The sequence below is a fragment of the Dreissena polymorpha genome, chromosome 9, assembly GCF_020536995.1.
Source record: "Dreissena polymorpha isolate Duluth1 chromosome 9, UMN_Dpol_1.0, whole genome shotgun sequence".
Lineage (NCBI taxonomy): Eukaryota > Metazoa > Mollusca > Bivalvia > Myida > Dreissenidae > Dreissena > Dreissena polymorpha.
In genome coordinates, this window is record NC_068363.1 from 46,760,892 (window position 1) to 46,776,517 (window position 15,626).

General features: G+C 32.6%; 1 protein-coding gene across 1 annotated transcript in view; it reads right to left on the reverse strand.

The window, feature by feature from the left end:
* The window catches only part of LOC127844207 (repressor of RNA polymerase III transcription MAF1 homolog), a 505,514-nt gene that overhangs the window by 150,404 nt on the left and 339,484 nt on the right, over positions 1-15,626 (reverse strand). The gene's annotated exons all lie outside the window — the stretch shown is intronic.

A 15,626-nucleotide genomic window follows, 5' to 3' on the forward strand; every position in this document is an offset into this window, starting at 1 on the left:
TGCATATGTTTAATGCCTCTTTCAAACGAAAATACTTTATTTTATGCTTTCCGGTGGTTTAAAGAGAAATATCAGTGAAATAAAACTGGTATTTCACTGTTTTAAACAATGAAAAATAACAGTATACACTTATTTCATGGATGCGCGGTGAACAGTCAAAACTGTTTCCCAATGTATCAGGTTTGACTTTGGTAGTTTTGCCCGAGGGACAACAGTTTTGACTGTTCACCAAGCATCCATGAAATAAGTGTTTTATTACCTGATCAAATTTCCAACATAAAAATAACAGCAAACTAAATTTTTATTTACACACAACAGTAATCGATAAAATAAATAATTTTGACTGTTTAACTGTAAAATGACGTCATTTTTTTGACGAAATGACGTCATTATTTCAGCGGGCAACAGTATACACTTATTTCATGGATGCGCGGTGAACAGTCAAAACTGTTTCCCAAGGTATCAGGGATGACTTTGGTACTGTTGCCCGAGGCCGATAGCCCTGATACCGAGATGGACAACAGTTTTGACTGTTCACCAAGCATCCATGAAATAAGTGTTTTATTACCTGATCAAATTTCCAACATAGAAATAACAGCAAACTAAATTTTTATTTACACACAACAGTAATCGATAATAAATAAGTGTATAGTTAAACTGGTAAAATGACGTCATTTTTTCGACGCAATGACGTCATTATTCCAGCGGGCAACAGTATATAAATATTACATGGCTGACAGGGTGACAGTTAATTTGTCAACTTGAGGAAATACTGTCAACCGAGGCAAAGCCAAGGTTGACAGTATTTTTCCGAAAGTTGACAAATTTACATGTAATATTTATTTTATTATACCGAATAAACTATTCAAACATGAACAATTTATATGAACCATGAACAATTTAATATTCAATAATTGAATTTAATTCAGCAATGAACAACCATTAATATGTTGAGTGGTTCAGATTTACGGGCAGAGCAAAATGAACTTCGCTTTATTCGGCACCGACCTAGTAATCAATTTATCCCATCAATTTTCTTAGTCGTCAATTATTTCTTTGAAAATATATTACAGAACCAGCTTTCCGTATTTTATTTTCATCACTTGATTACGCAATTTATGACGTACTTGTGTGACGTCATGTCGGTGACGAAACATTTTGGGACAACAATATGGACGTGGTGGTTTGTTTAACAGTAAAATATTTGTTTTAAAGCATAGAACGAATCCAAACGTATTTCGGATTGTGTGTTTGTCATGCATAACACCTTAAGAACAGACACTGGAAGTGTATATCGTTGTAACTTTATTGTTATTAGCATTGGATTAAAGTTTCCTTTGAGGTAAGCGTGTCGTTTATACTAAATTGATTTTCTTTTTGACTCCTGTCAAAGCTTAAATAATGGCATAAATCTATTATACCGCACAGTTTCAGCTGCAATCGATATTTTAATTATCCAAATACAACGGACACGCAAAACTGCGTACTGCGCATGCGCGAATGGGACAGTTTAATTTTCGAACATTCCGCACGTGATTGCTAAGGCAGCGGGATACAGTATTTTTTGTCAGTAATTTTTTTCCCGCTGGTGGCACGTGATTGCTATGGCAGCGGGATACAGTATATTTTGGACAGTAAATTTATTCCGCTGGGGTCTGACAGTCTTTCTATGTCACGATGACCTATGGGAGTTTAGCATTGTAAATAAAAGTGAGGTATAATAATTCAAACTGTTGACCGGTCAACAGTTCGATATTCACCGGTACCAGTTAAAAACTTGAAAATTTCTTTTTCTACGAGGAAATAGCAAAAAATAATAATTATCATTTTATAAGACATCAGGTAATAATTCAAACTGTTGACCGGTCAACAGTTCGATATTCACCGGTAACAGTTTAAAACATTGCAAATTTCTTTTTTGACGAGGAAATAGCATAAAATAATTAATTATCATTTATATAAGACATCAGGTTATAATGAAAAATATCGATATTTTTCACTGTTTTACTGTGAATTGTTTGGACAAAATGACGTCATAAATCCAGCGAAATTATCCAGTTCAACTCTTTAACTATGTACATTAACGGTAATAAAGGCATAAAATAAAAAGAAAATGTGTTGGGTTCCATTGAATATCGATTTTAATTCACTCGTGTTCATAAAAATACATATTTCATATGATCACTCGTGGAATGAAATCGATATTCCATCGAATCCAACAAATATCCTCTGTGTATTCAACCAGGGTGGTAATGTTTTGACTACGTCTTTGTTTATGTATGTGCGGGATAGTGCAAACATCGATGATTTTAAAAAAAGCTATTAATTCAAATGTTACCAAAGCCCCGAACAGATCGATAAAACCTTCTCAACAGAAATCAAACTTCGCAGGCGATATCGTGGAATAAAATTCACAGATTACACTTAATCAACATTAAACGTGAATTACCACCAGAACATTAATTGGATATTCTCAGAAAACGTGCCACTGCTTTTCGTAATGTCCCCATCTCCATAACAAGTTCAGTGCTTTACGACCATGTTAAGACCATAAATACCATTATCTCTTAAGTGTGTGTGTTTGACAAATTGGCCAGTGTATCCAAGCGAAATGTGTTGATACTGGAAGTAGAAATACGATCAAACTACCTCATAAATATGTGTTACACTCATTAGCAACGAACGTTTAATTTATCTTTCATATCTGCGTATAGCCATAACAGGCTAAATTATCATTCGCTTTACAGGGAAAACCACATAACTATATTCCTATAAGAGCACAGCCCTGGAGAGTGTTGATATGTCAAGTAGGCAATGTCATAACTTTATTAATTTATCTTATACCCCTTTAAAGAGTTGATAGTGATATTAAGTGGCCAATATTATAACAACTGAGTTATTAGACTAGGTTTTTTTTTATACATTATTCTTCTGCTAATGTATAAGAAAAGACGGACGGACGGACGGTCAAACAGACAGACAAACAGACAGACATTTATTTTGACTTGAACAATGTACATCGTCAACAACACATAATGAAAACAGTACAATGTAAATCGTGATAGGAACGAAGTTTTTTACACATATTTACAAATCATTTACTTAGCTAACAATGGCGTTAGCACAAATAAAACATAACAACAAGAACAGGTAAAAAAAGAAAAAGAATAAACAGGTGATCATTTAAAGCATTCTTGCATTAATAGTAGATTTTCAAACTTTAAGTGATTTTGTTTACAAAAATGCATATTTTTTATAGTTCAATTTTATTATTTGAGTGCAGTAAACTTAAATATTTATACATAGATGGCCTTTTGCAATAACATGTTTTATGTATTTTTATGTCCCCAGTCTATACTGAGGGACAAATTGTTTTGCCCTGTCTGTTGGTTTGTTGGTTGGTTTGTTGGTTTGCGTCAAACTTTAACAAATGCCATAACTTTTGCAATATTGAAAATAGCAACTTCATATTTGGCATGCATGTATATCTCATGGAGCTGCACATTTTGAGCGGTAAATGTCAATGTCAAGGTCATCCTTCAATGTCAAAGGTAAAATATATGGGGGTACATAGTGTTTCACAAACACATTTTTGTTTCTTATGTTTCTAAACGCCGGGGAAAATGCAAATAACATGAAATTCATATTCAATTTCGGTCGAATTGCAACAAATGCAGTATCGTTGATTTCTAGAACTTATTGCACTATTGCTTCTGAACATTCATTAAAGTTATACTTGCAAGTTTTTTTATTTTGTAGCAATATATATAAGCCGCGCCTCTGTAAAAAGGGGGGGGGGGGTGTTTAATGCATGTGCGTAAAGCGTCGACCACTTGATTCTTAAGTTCTTTGCCAAAATGCAACCTCCGCGCACCAGCATAGCTGGATCAAATCCTATGGGTACAATTTGGGTCGAAAGTCAACAAGACCTAATACCGGTAGGTAAAAAGAGAAGTGTACTTCGACGTACAATATGTACGTCGAAGTAAACAAAAATGTACTTCTTCGTACAAATATGAAATACACTCGAAGTACATATTTGTACGACTTCGACGTACATGTTTGTACTGCGACGCACACATTTTCTGAACAGCCAATCAAAACACTCGTCTCTTGAGCCGCTTTTCCTCCAGATTTATTCATGATAAATGTTACAATTGAGGACAAAATGAATAAAAATATCAAAATTGAAAAAAGAACTTAAAATAAGAATCAACTTGACGGTTATTTATGCTAAAATCGTTTTAAGTAATAAATGCTATTAACAAATTACGACCACATAATTCATGAAATGATGCAAACCCTTTGATGTGTAAAGAAAAAAAATGGTATTCAAATTAAAATATTATTACATATTTATATGCAAAAAATAGTGAAATAGTTTTAATTAAATATGCAAATATTTTATCGTTGAAGAATTGTGCAGATTGAAAAGTTAACATAAGTTAATCAAATATGTGGACTCAATTTTTTGCAGTTTCTTCTGTTGCAGTAAGGCGTCTTCTGATTGCTTACACTCAAGGGTCGTTAATAACTGTACCTCGAAAAACAATATTGTACGTCGAAGTACAAAACAAGAGCAGTCTCCATCGAAAGACATATGCCCCCAAAAAAACGCTTTTTCAAAACCTAAACGCAGATTTCAAAACCTACACGCTAAGTTCAAAGTCAGGTCAAAGGGGTCAAACATTTGTTGCGTATGGAAAGGCCTTGTTTATATACACATGCATACCAAAATGAAGGTTACATCTGAAGCGACATAGAAGTTATGAGCATTTTTCGAAACCTTAACGCAAAAGTGTGTGACGGACAAACAGACAGACGGACAGACAGACAGACGGACAGTGCGATCGCTATATGCCCTCCTTCGGGGGCATTAAAATATTGTACGTCAAAGTACATTTCTCTTTTAACCTAGAAGGTCTTGTTGACTTTTGACCCAAGTGGTACACCATAAATCCCTGCTTTCATAACCAACCACGTGATGATAACCTAGCCACGTTGTACAATAATTTTACCGTTGTTCTTTTACTTTTATATTTTATCTAATTTATTTTTTATTGTGAACTTAAACTAATACACTATTTTCAAAATATAAAAAAATGGTATTACTTTTCCATAATATAATGCTTAAACAACAAAATGAAATTCTACCAAACCTGGTAGGATTTTCTTGTGATGGCAGAGATTAATGTGAGAGCAAGGAACGACAACTATGCGAGGAGATTGACTAAAATTAATGCTACGTGGAAATATCCATATATCTATTGGTACACACAAAGCTTAAAGTAATTTACCGGTAATTCCTTTCAAGACCACATACTGTGTCAACCCATAGGGAGTAATCACGTGATAGTCAACATGGCGACCTCCATGCCTTTTTTCTTTCTTTTTTAATGACGCTCAATTCCCAGCCCTATCAGTTAAAGAAAAGGTGATGAGCGTTATTTCGTATTATAATTCTGTTTATGTTAGAAATGTTACAGAATCGACAGGTTCGTCCATTCAAGGGCATGTTCGTGTGTTTTCGTTTTTGGACCAGAGCAAAAAAATAAATAAACATAGTAATAAGTGAATATTTTCACTGGATTAAAGTGGTATTTGTGAAAAATGGAAGTTTTTCTTGTAACGAGGGTAATACGACTTCATTTAAAATTGAAAAACAACTACAATGTAAAAACTTTTTATAGTGCACATGGTCACGCTATGCTTCAAAGAGGATGTCGCCATATTGAATGTGTACATTTTGACATATGTGTAAACTGACAATAATACACACGCCTGCACAACAAGATCAAAAAATGTATACTTCTCAAAAGAAAATAGTAAATGGCGGATAAGCGAAAGCACATTTAGTACAAGCGGAGTGAGTTAGAGTCAAGTATAAGTGAAGTAGTGGTAGAAAAACCAAAGAAGAAAAAAGGTAAAATAGTCGCATCAAAAGGAAAAACGATCCCTGAAACACAGGGTGAAAGTATGGAGAGCCAAATTCAAGATTTGAAAGTCGAACTGAAATGATGAGCGATAAGTTGACATCGTTTATAGATAAAAACGACTCATTTACAAAGGAATTGGTAACTAAAATAACAACACAGGTTAAAAGCAGAAATAGTTAAGCCATTTGAAAGAGAATGAAATTCTAGAAGCAAGTTGTTCGAAAAAGAGCTCGACAGTGACAAATTAAATAGGAAAATTGAAAGCCTTGAAATGATCTGAAAGAAAGCAAAGGAAAGTGAACAACATGACAAACATGCATAATTAGGGTCATGGAAAAACAATCAGGTAAACTCAACGAGCTTGAGCAGTATGGAAGACGGAATAATATCCGGATAGCAGGGTTAGCCGAAGCGAGCAATAATAACAATAACAATAAAACGACAAGTGAAACGGCAGAAGACACTAGCAAGGCAATAATAAAATTTCTAAATGAGAAGATCGAGGGGCTTAATCTTTGCATAAACGATATTGACATAGCACATCGACTAGGCAAGAGAGATACCAATAGTAAACCAAGAGCAGCAATTGTGAAATTCGTGTCCAGGTACAAGAGAGATCAAGTGATGAAAAATAGAAGGTGCCTGAAAGGTTCTGGCATCTTTCTAAATGACGACCCTAACAAAGCTGAACCAAGCTGTTTTGATTGTCAATAAAACCGTAAACTGAACCAAGAACGAAATGAAACAGCTTGGTCCTGGGAAGGGAAATTGTACGTGAAAACCGCAAGTGGTACAATTACCCAAGTACGATTTGACGAGTACAGCAAATGGACAGGGCCAGAACTGGAACACCATACTCAAACAGTTTAAACAATTCATAATATGTGTGCACTCTATCTTTCATCGAACAGTATACGCATAAGCGTTTTTCACGAGGAAACGATGCTTGAAACCATGCACTGGTGATTTTTGTTAAAGGGATATGTTGAATCATAATTTTGTCACATTTATAGACATCAAGCTCTCCTAAAAATAGAAAATAATAGTTAACGAATTATTTGTATATTAACATACAGTAGTTTTTTTTGTGTTTTTCAGCTTATAAAAACAAAGTTCGTTTATCAATGCATAAAAGCGTTCGTTAACTGTATATAAATACATAATTACAGTTTAATTATATGCGTTTGTGTGAATTTTAAATACTATTTTGGATAGCTATGTACAATCTAATGAATTATTTGTATACTGCAAAAGGCTAGTTTTTTTCAATCTATATCAAAAAATAAGTTTTTTTGATTAATGCAAAAAATTATAAAGCGGCAAAAAGGTATTATTTGTAAAATATGTAATAAGATGTTCAAGTAGACCCGATTTTATATGAATGCACCTATAACAATAAGAATGATAAAATATATGCATGCATTTTTGTAATATATAGCAAGTGGTCCGAATGCTAATCTAATAGATTTTTTTCGCTTTTTCGCTCCATTAGATAAGCTGATAATCGGATAGTTATGCAACAGGACATGTGTTTTAATTTGTCAATTAGGGATAGCAATCGATACAAACTTTTGATATGCTTATTGTGTCCAAAATAAGGCTAATCTAATGTGTTTTCGCCTTTTTAGCTTCATTAGATTTACCGATTATTGGATAATATTGTGACAAGTAAACGTCCTAAAAATCAATTATAGATACATAATTGTAGTGATGCTATATACATTTGGTATCCTTGATTAACTCTTTTCAAGGTAACCAACTTACATGTAGAAAAACGTTATCATCTTGGATGTAGTTGCATGAAGACACAATCATATTGTTCAGCGATGCATAATGTATTGATACAGACAGTCCAGGCGTGGATAAATTTTATCAAATGTAAAACATCAAAATTGCAAAAGAATGCATTCTAGATCACCCTCGAAGTTATAGTGTGTCTTTTATTTAGTGGTGATAATGATTTTGACCATAATGTTGTTGTTTTTCTTGGTGGTTATTGTACTGTATCCGAATATATATGTGTTTAGTTTTTGTAAGACAACAAATTTACTCTCACAAGTGCAAACGCACGCACGCACACACGCACGCACACACGCACGCACGCACGCGCGCACGCACGCACGCACGCACACACACACACACACACGCACTAAGACACACACACACACACGCACGCACGCACGCACACACCACGCACCACACACACACCGCGCACACGCACACGCACACACACCCTCACACACACACACCACACACACACACCACAATCACTCCGATTGATTAGCTAATTATCAGATATTTATGCTACAGGATACGTGTTTAACTTGTTGAATAGTATGCATTTACTATAGATCTATGCAGATTTGTACCAAGTTGTTAAAAATGTAAACAGATAAATGACTAAGATGGCAAAAGATTAAACTGGTAGTATGCTATTTGTACCCAAAATAAGACTAGTCCCAATGTGTTATTAATCATTTAAGCTGCATAAGATTAACCGATTATCGGATATTATTGCAAACTTTCTATAAATCAATTATAGATAATATTTATAGTTTCGTTACATATATTTAAGTGAATTTAACTACGATTTGTTGACATCTTGATTAACTTAATCTTTTTAAAGTAACACTTACATATGGCAAAACGATATCATCTTGGATGCAGTTGCATGAAGACACAGTTATAGTGTTCAACGGGGCATAATAATTGATACATACGGTTCTTACGTGGAGAACTTTTACCAAATTGTGAAGCCTCAAAATTGAAAAAGAATGTATCCTAGATTACCCCCGATGCTATCGTTTTTTTTCAGTGGTGATAATGATTTTGATCATAGTGTTGTTGTTTTTCTTGGTGTTATTGTACTGTATACCGAACATGTATGTAATTAGTCTTCTTTAGAGAAAAACAAATCGGCTCGCACAAGTGCAAATACAAACCCACACGCGAACACACGCACGCGCATACACGCACGCACGCACGCGCATACACCAAACACACACACATTCACACACAATACCGCGTGCGCACACGCACGAACGAATGCACGTACGCTTTTCTGGAATTTTTATACGTTTGCATCCATAGATAGACATCCATATAAGTTGAGCCTTAATGACTTATAGAAAAGAAAAAATGACAAAAGTAACAAACCACGCAAAAGAAATAATACACTCACATTGAACATGAAGTATATATGTGTATGTGTATATATGTATATGTATATGTATATGTATATATATACATATTTACACTCATGAGCTAATTATTCCTTTTTTTTATAAATATTTCATTTATACAAAAACTAACGACCACGCACTATTTTTTTATTATACATGTTATTCATGTCTTTTAAACTCGTTTTTAACACAACTCTCTCATCTTAATAGGCAAGATCCATTATACATTATCCATTATTTCTTTTTACTTCTTCTTTCTATGGAATATTCATCTGTTTGTATCCCTAATTTTTGTTTTCTATTTTTGCTCGTATGTGTAAACATCTTATGTCTTATAATAGAGACTAACTGGATATGTTTAAAAAAAGAAAACTAACTGGACAAGCACACACAAACTATCATTAACATCACCCTCCACCTTTTTAAATGATTAAATTAATGTACTTTAAATGCTAAAGGGCTAAACAACAAAGACAAACGCATTAAAATCTTCAAATGGTTAGACGACAAAAATATAGTATATGCCTATTACAAGAAAGTCACTTGACACATACTTTAGCACAAACCTTAAAAGATGAATGGGACGGAGAAATATATCTCAGTGGAGAACATACAAATAAACAAGGCATTGCCTTTCTGATAAAAAAATAATATAGGTGTCACAGTCGATAACTTTAAGGAAATAATAATTGGCAGACAAGCAAGTATAGATATCAAAATACACGAAACACAAATAACATTAATCAACGTCTACGGCCCTAACATAGACGATTCCACATTTTACGAAACATTACAATCCTTTATAATCAATAACCAAGATAAAAATATTATAATCGGTGGTGATTTCAATACTGTCCAGAACCCATTATTAGATAAAAGAATGGAAACCTTATAACTCATACTAAAAATAGAAAACATTTTAAACAACATAATTGAAAACTACAATATGATAGATATCTGGCGTACAATATACCCAAACGAAAGCAAATTCACCTGGCACTCAAACACAAAACCAACAATATTTTGTAGATTAGACTATTTTTTAATATCTGAATCACTTTGCAACATAATTGACACATGTAACATAAAACCAGGGTTTATGACTGACCACTCTCTAGTTGAACTTAACTGCACAATATACAACCTGAAAGAGGCCCAGGATACTTTAAAATTAAACACAGCATCTTATTAGATACACATATCAAACACAAATAAAACAGGAAATATTAAATACAGTTCAAAATAATAAAGATGCAAACCCAACACCTTATGGAAGTAATTAAAGGAAATATACGTAACACAACAATTAGATACACATCATTTAAACAAAAAGAAACACACAAAACTTGAAAATGAAACCATCAAAACCATTGAAAACACTTGAAAAACAATTGCATCAAACAAACACAAATGATACCACCGACATTGAAATGAAATAACTTTTAAAAAGCAAATATTAGATGGAATTTATCTTACACATCTCAATGGAATAATACTAAGAGCGCGTGCACAGCATGTTGAACACAAATGAAAAAAATACAAAATATTTCGCAAACATTGAAAACGTAGAAGTGAACAAAAAACTGTACACAAATTAGTAGTCAATGGCAAAGATATAACAACAGAACTCAAATACTAGAAGAACAACGTTTATTTTTCGAAACCCTCTATAAACGAAAAAATGTTGAAAATAACACCCTTTTTAAAAATACACATCACGCTTTAAACCAGGAGGAAAAAACAATTGTGCGACGGATTGCTTAATGAATATGAATGTGGATTAGCTCTAAAAGAAATGCAAAATAACAAAAGCCCAGGATCTGATGGCATCACAATCGAATTTATAAAATATTCTGGAATGATATAAAAGCACATCTAATTAATTCACTTAACTATTCATTTAACAACGAAAACTTAACTACGCTACAAAAACAAGGTATTATATCACTTATTCCAAAACCCGGAAAAAAACTTAGAATCCTTAGCAAACTGGCGCCCGATTAGTTTACTAAACAATGATTATAAAATTGCAACTAAAAGTATAGCAAACAGAATAAAAAAAATATTACCATCAATCATTTCAAAATCTCAATCTGGTTTCATAAAAGGACGTTACATTGGTGAAAACGTTCGTCTTATCCAAGAATGCATAAACTATTTCAACAATTCAAATAATCCTGGTCTAATATTCTTTGCAGACTTTGAAAAGGCATTCGATTCGCTGATCATTCATTTATGTTCTCTTGCTTAGAAAATATGAACTTGGTTGTGAAAGTCTCATTCAATGGTCAAACTGTTCTATACCGATATTAACAGTATAATTATTAATAATGGCTTCTTTTCGAACAGTTTTAACATCGAAACGAGGGGTTCGACAAGGATGTCCACTCTCATCATCGCTATTTATTATTTGCATCGAGTATCTATCACATCACATCCAATCAAATAAACACATAAAAGGCATATCACTAGAACCTGACGAAGAAATCAAACAATCCCTATTTGCTGACGATGCAACTTATTTTTTAAATGACAATTACGATTCTTCCATAACCTAATAGAGTCGCTAACCCTTTACGGAATGACATCGGGTCTTAAACTAAACAAAAGTAAATGTACTGTGCTTCGAGTAGGTAAATTAAAACAAAGTAATGTTCAATATAAAAAAGAAATGAAATTTATTGGACATCCGATGAAGCCACAACGTTAGGAATTACTTTCACAAATAATGAAAAGGATACAGTTCTTAAAAACATACTACCTAAATTACAGAATTTTAAAAACTGCTTAAAATCATGGCATCATCGTAAACTTACACTAATCGGAAAAAACACAGTATTGAAACGTTGCACTTCCTAAATTGATATATGTTTTAACAGTCCTCCCAAATCCACCAAATAATGTTATTAACGATATAAAATCAGCAATATTTAACTTCATATGGGACGGTAAACCTGATAAAATAAAAAGAACTCAGTTAATTCAATCTGTAGAAAATGGAGGTATTCAATTAACGAACATTGACTCATTCTTGAATGCAATCAAATGCAGCTGGGTTAAAAGATACCTAGATAATACCAATACGAGTAAATGGAAATTATTCTACCAGAAAATCCTAAAAAAATATGGTGACTCCTTAATCTTTGAATGTAACATCAGCAATACTATCTTACATGACATTGCAAACGAAAACATATTTCTATCTGATGTTCTATCAGCGTGGAGTGATGTCACTCATAACTTAGAAACCCAAACTAGCAGTAAAACAATTCTATGGAACAATAAGACATAACTTCAAACAATAAGACGCTTTTCTATAAAGACTGGTTTGAACGAAGCATTAAATATGTCGACCAATTATATGACTACAGAATTAAGGATTTCTACTCTTTTGATAATATATGCTACATATACGGAATACCTTCAAATAATTTTCTGAAGTACTACACACTAATCAAAGCATACCCATACATATTAAATCTGAAATCAATACAAATAATACACCATGTACTCAAACAACATTTGTAGAAAACATACTTGGAAGAAAAAACAAAACAAATAAAATATTTTACACACTACAAATTAAAAACCCTACAGAAAACTCCAAAATCCAAAATAAATGGCAAGTCCTTTTTGAAGAAAATGAACTTAATTGGAAACACATATTTACCATGCCATATAAAGCAACTATTGAAAGCACACTGAGAAATTTTCAATATAAATACATCCATAGAATTATAGCTACAAATAAATATCTCTTTAAATGCAAATTATCTAACTCAAATCTGTGTGACTTCTGCTTTGAAAACATTGAAACTATAGAACATCTTTTTTGGGAGTGCAAACACATCCAGCCTATTTGGAATCAATTAATATCTTTTCTTGAACAACAACAACTTAACGTTAAACTATCTTTCTTAAATGTAAGTTTCGGAATTAACTCATTGAAATCAATAGACTGTAATAATATTGTGAATTTTATGGTTATATTGATGAAATATTTTATCTTAAACATGAAGTACAAAAAACAAGTACCAAATTTTAATTGCTTTGTCCATAGTCTTAAACTAAAAATCCAGATTGAGAAAGAAATAGCCCTCAGTAATGACACATTACAAATCTTTGAACAAAAATGGAATCGGATTAAATTCTCATAATGTTTTGTCCACTTATATACATTTTACCCTAATGTTAGTTTATCTCTCTAAAATAGTTTTGTTTATTTTTTTTTTTTTTTTTTTTTTAATCTGACAAGATCATTGTGAATATAAAACAAAAAACACAAGTCCAGTATGCTTTCTTCCGACTTTATACAACTCATCATTTTTTCATAACTATTACTCTGTTGTGCTTTTCTTTTCTCTCTAAAAAAAAAATATATATATATTAGCATATCTTGTAAAACATGTCTGAACTTTATTGCTTTGTATATCACTATATTGTATGATCATATACATGTTTACATTGTATGTATGATATTGAATAAAAAAAAAAATAATAATTCTGTTTATATCTCGACTTTACTCCCCGCGACTTTTCTTAGCATGGCTGTAATTAGGTCATTCTGTTCAGAAATTTCGCAGCGAGTAAAGTCCAGATAAAGAGAATAGGAGGGTTTGGGGATTCCAATAATGACGTCACGTTTGCGCATGCTCAAATTTTGGCCGTCAAAACTGCGGCCATTCTGCTATTGTTTGCATTGATGAAGCGTGATAAGGTTACAAACATATTCGCGACCCTTTTGAAGAACAAAAAATACTCCGAAATTGAAATTCTGTCAGATTAAATCGAATCCAATGAACGAACACAAATAAGGACGAAAACAAACAACAAATTGATTGATTTTATGTAATCAACATCTAGAAACTGATTTGAACCTATTTGTCTGTAAAAACTTACCTTGTTACAGATTTACTAAATCCTCTTGATAAATGTGTATGTTTTTTATTTAATTGTTCACACCAATTTTGACACTCTTTGTTTCAGCATTTTAACCCAGTGTTTAATTGCCCCTTTCTTTATTGATCACAAATCTCGATATGATCGGATACTGTCCAGACAATTACTAAGAAAACAATGTGTCATAAACCCAGGGACCTATACTTGTATGACTCTGTATGGGTCTCTGCATAAACCACATGTGTCTGGTCATAAAACACAATTTATGATACCTCCATGTCATCTCTCGACATATTAAGTCAAAAACTTAACAGTTGCTTTAATAAAATATTTGAACATATTTAAAAATAGACATTTGTCCGAAATGGATTAACAGCTAGGAACTATTAAGTATATGTTAGCCAGTTTAAACATAATAATAAAGTGTTAAATAACTATACATTTAAAATATTGTACACATTTACTGCTACACAATTAACGTATTTAACGGGTACCTGCAAATGTAAACTCTGCTATAATGTGTAAAGATCGTGCGTAACTGCAGTGTTCGAAACATCATCATGAAAACAAGCAATCGCGTTTGGTCATTATAGGGATATAAAATACTTGCGTTAAATAAATTAAATGTGTAGATTAATGATATCATAAAATGCTAGATTTGTATCGCTCATTATCACTTCAGACGAGTTTTCAATGTACGTGTACATGCAAAGACAGTTCAATTTGCCAAATATGCAGGTGTTTTTTCAAGTTGAATGCTTAAATTTATTAATATTTTCATTCAATGTTAACGAAACGAAAATTCATTCAATGTAAAAGAAAATTAAAAATACATTTCAAGATTGAAATGTATTGAGCTATTTTAGGGCTTTGTTTTATAACTGATTCAATGCACCCCTTACACTAAATTTCAATCGTTGATGAAAAATAACACTATCGCATCCACACCACTTATAATAATATTCAAATTATTATATGTTTTATTATTTTTGAAATATCATTTATTAAATTCTTATTTTAAAATAGAATACGGGTATTTATAGTTTTGTTTTGTGAAATTGTAAGTATTAAGTCTTCCGACGACCTTTACTCTGATACAATGTTATTGGCCGCGATCAAGAAGTTGACGGCCAATCTATTTTTAGTAACGGAAAACCCCTCTAGTGACGTCACACAAAAACCTATATAAATACGAAAAAAAACGCTAGTAGCTTTCTTGCTGATATGGCTGGAAAGTGAGCGGAATTTAAAATTTTAATACAAGTATTTAGGGGTGTAACATGGCGAAAAATACCTTCCTCGGCATGGGCGTCGCCATCTTGACTATCATTTGATTACCCCTCTGCAACCGTATTATTTTAATGAAAAATGAATTGGATAAAGTTGGTCAGTGTTGCTTTACCGAGATACTGATGGGTTTTCAATGGTCGAACTTAATATTAATACTTTTTAGTTAAATAATATTTTTTGGTGCTGTTGTTGTGTTTTTGTTGTTGTTTTCTCGTTACTTGCCAGTTATCCCGTTGGCGTTGATTTCAACAGAGATTTCACGACATCAAAATTAAATGGGTAAAACAGATAATGTGCGTCCATTTTCTTTAAATGTGTT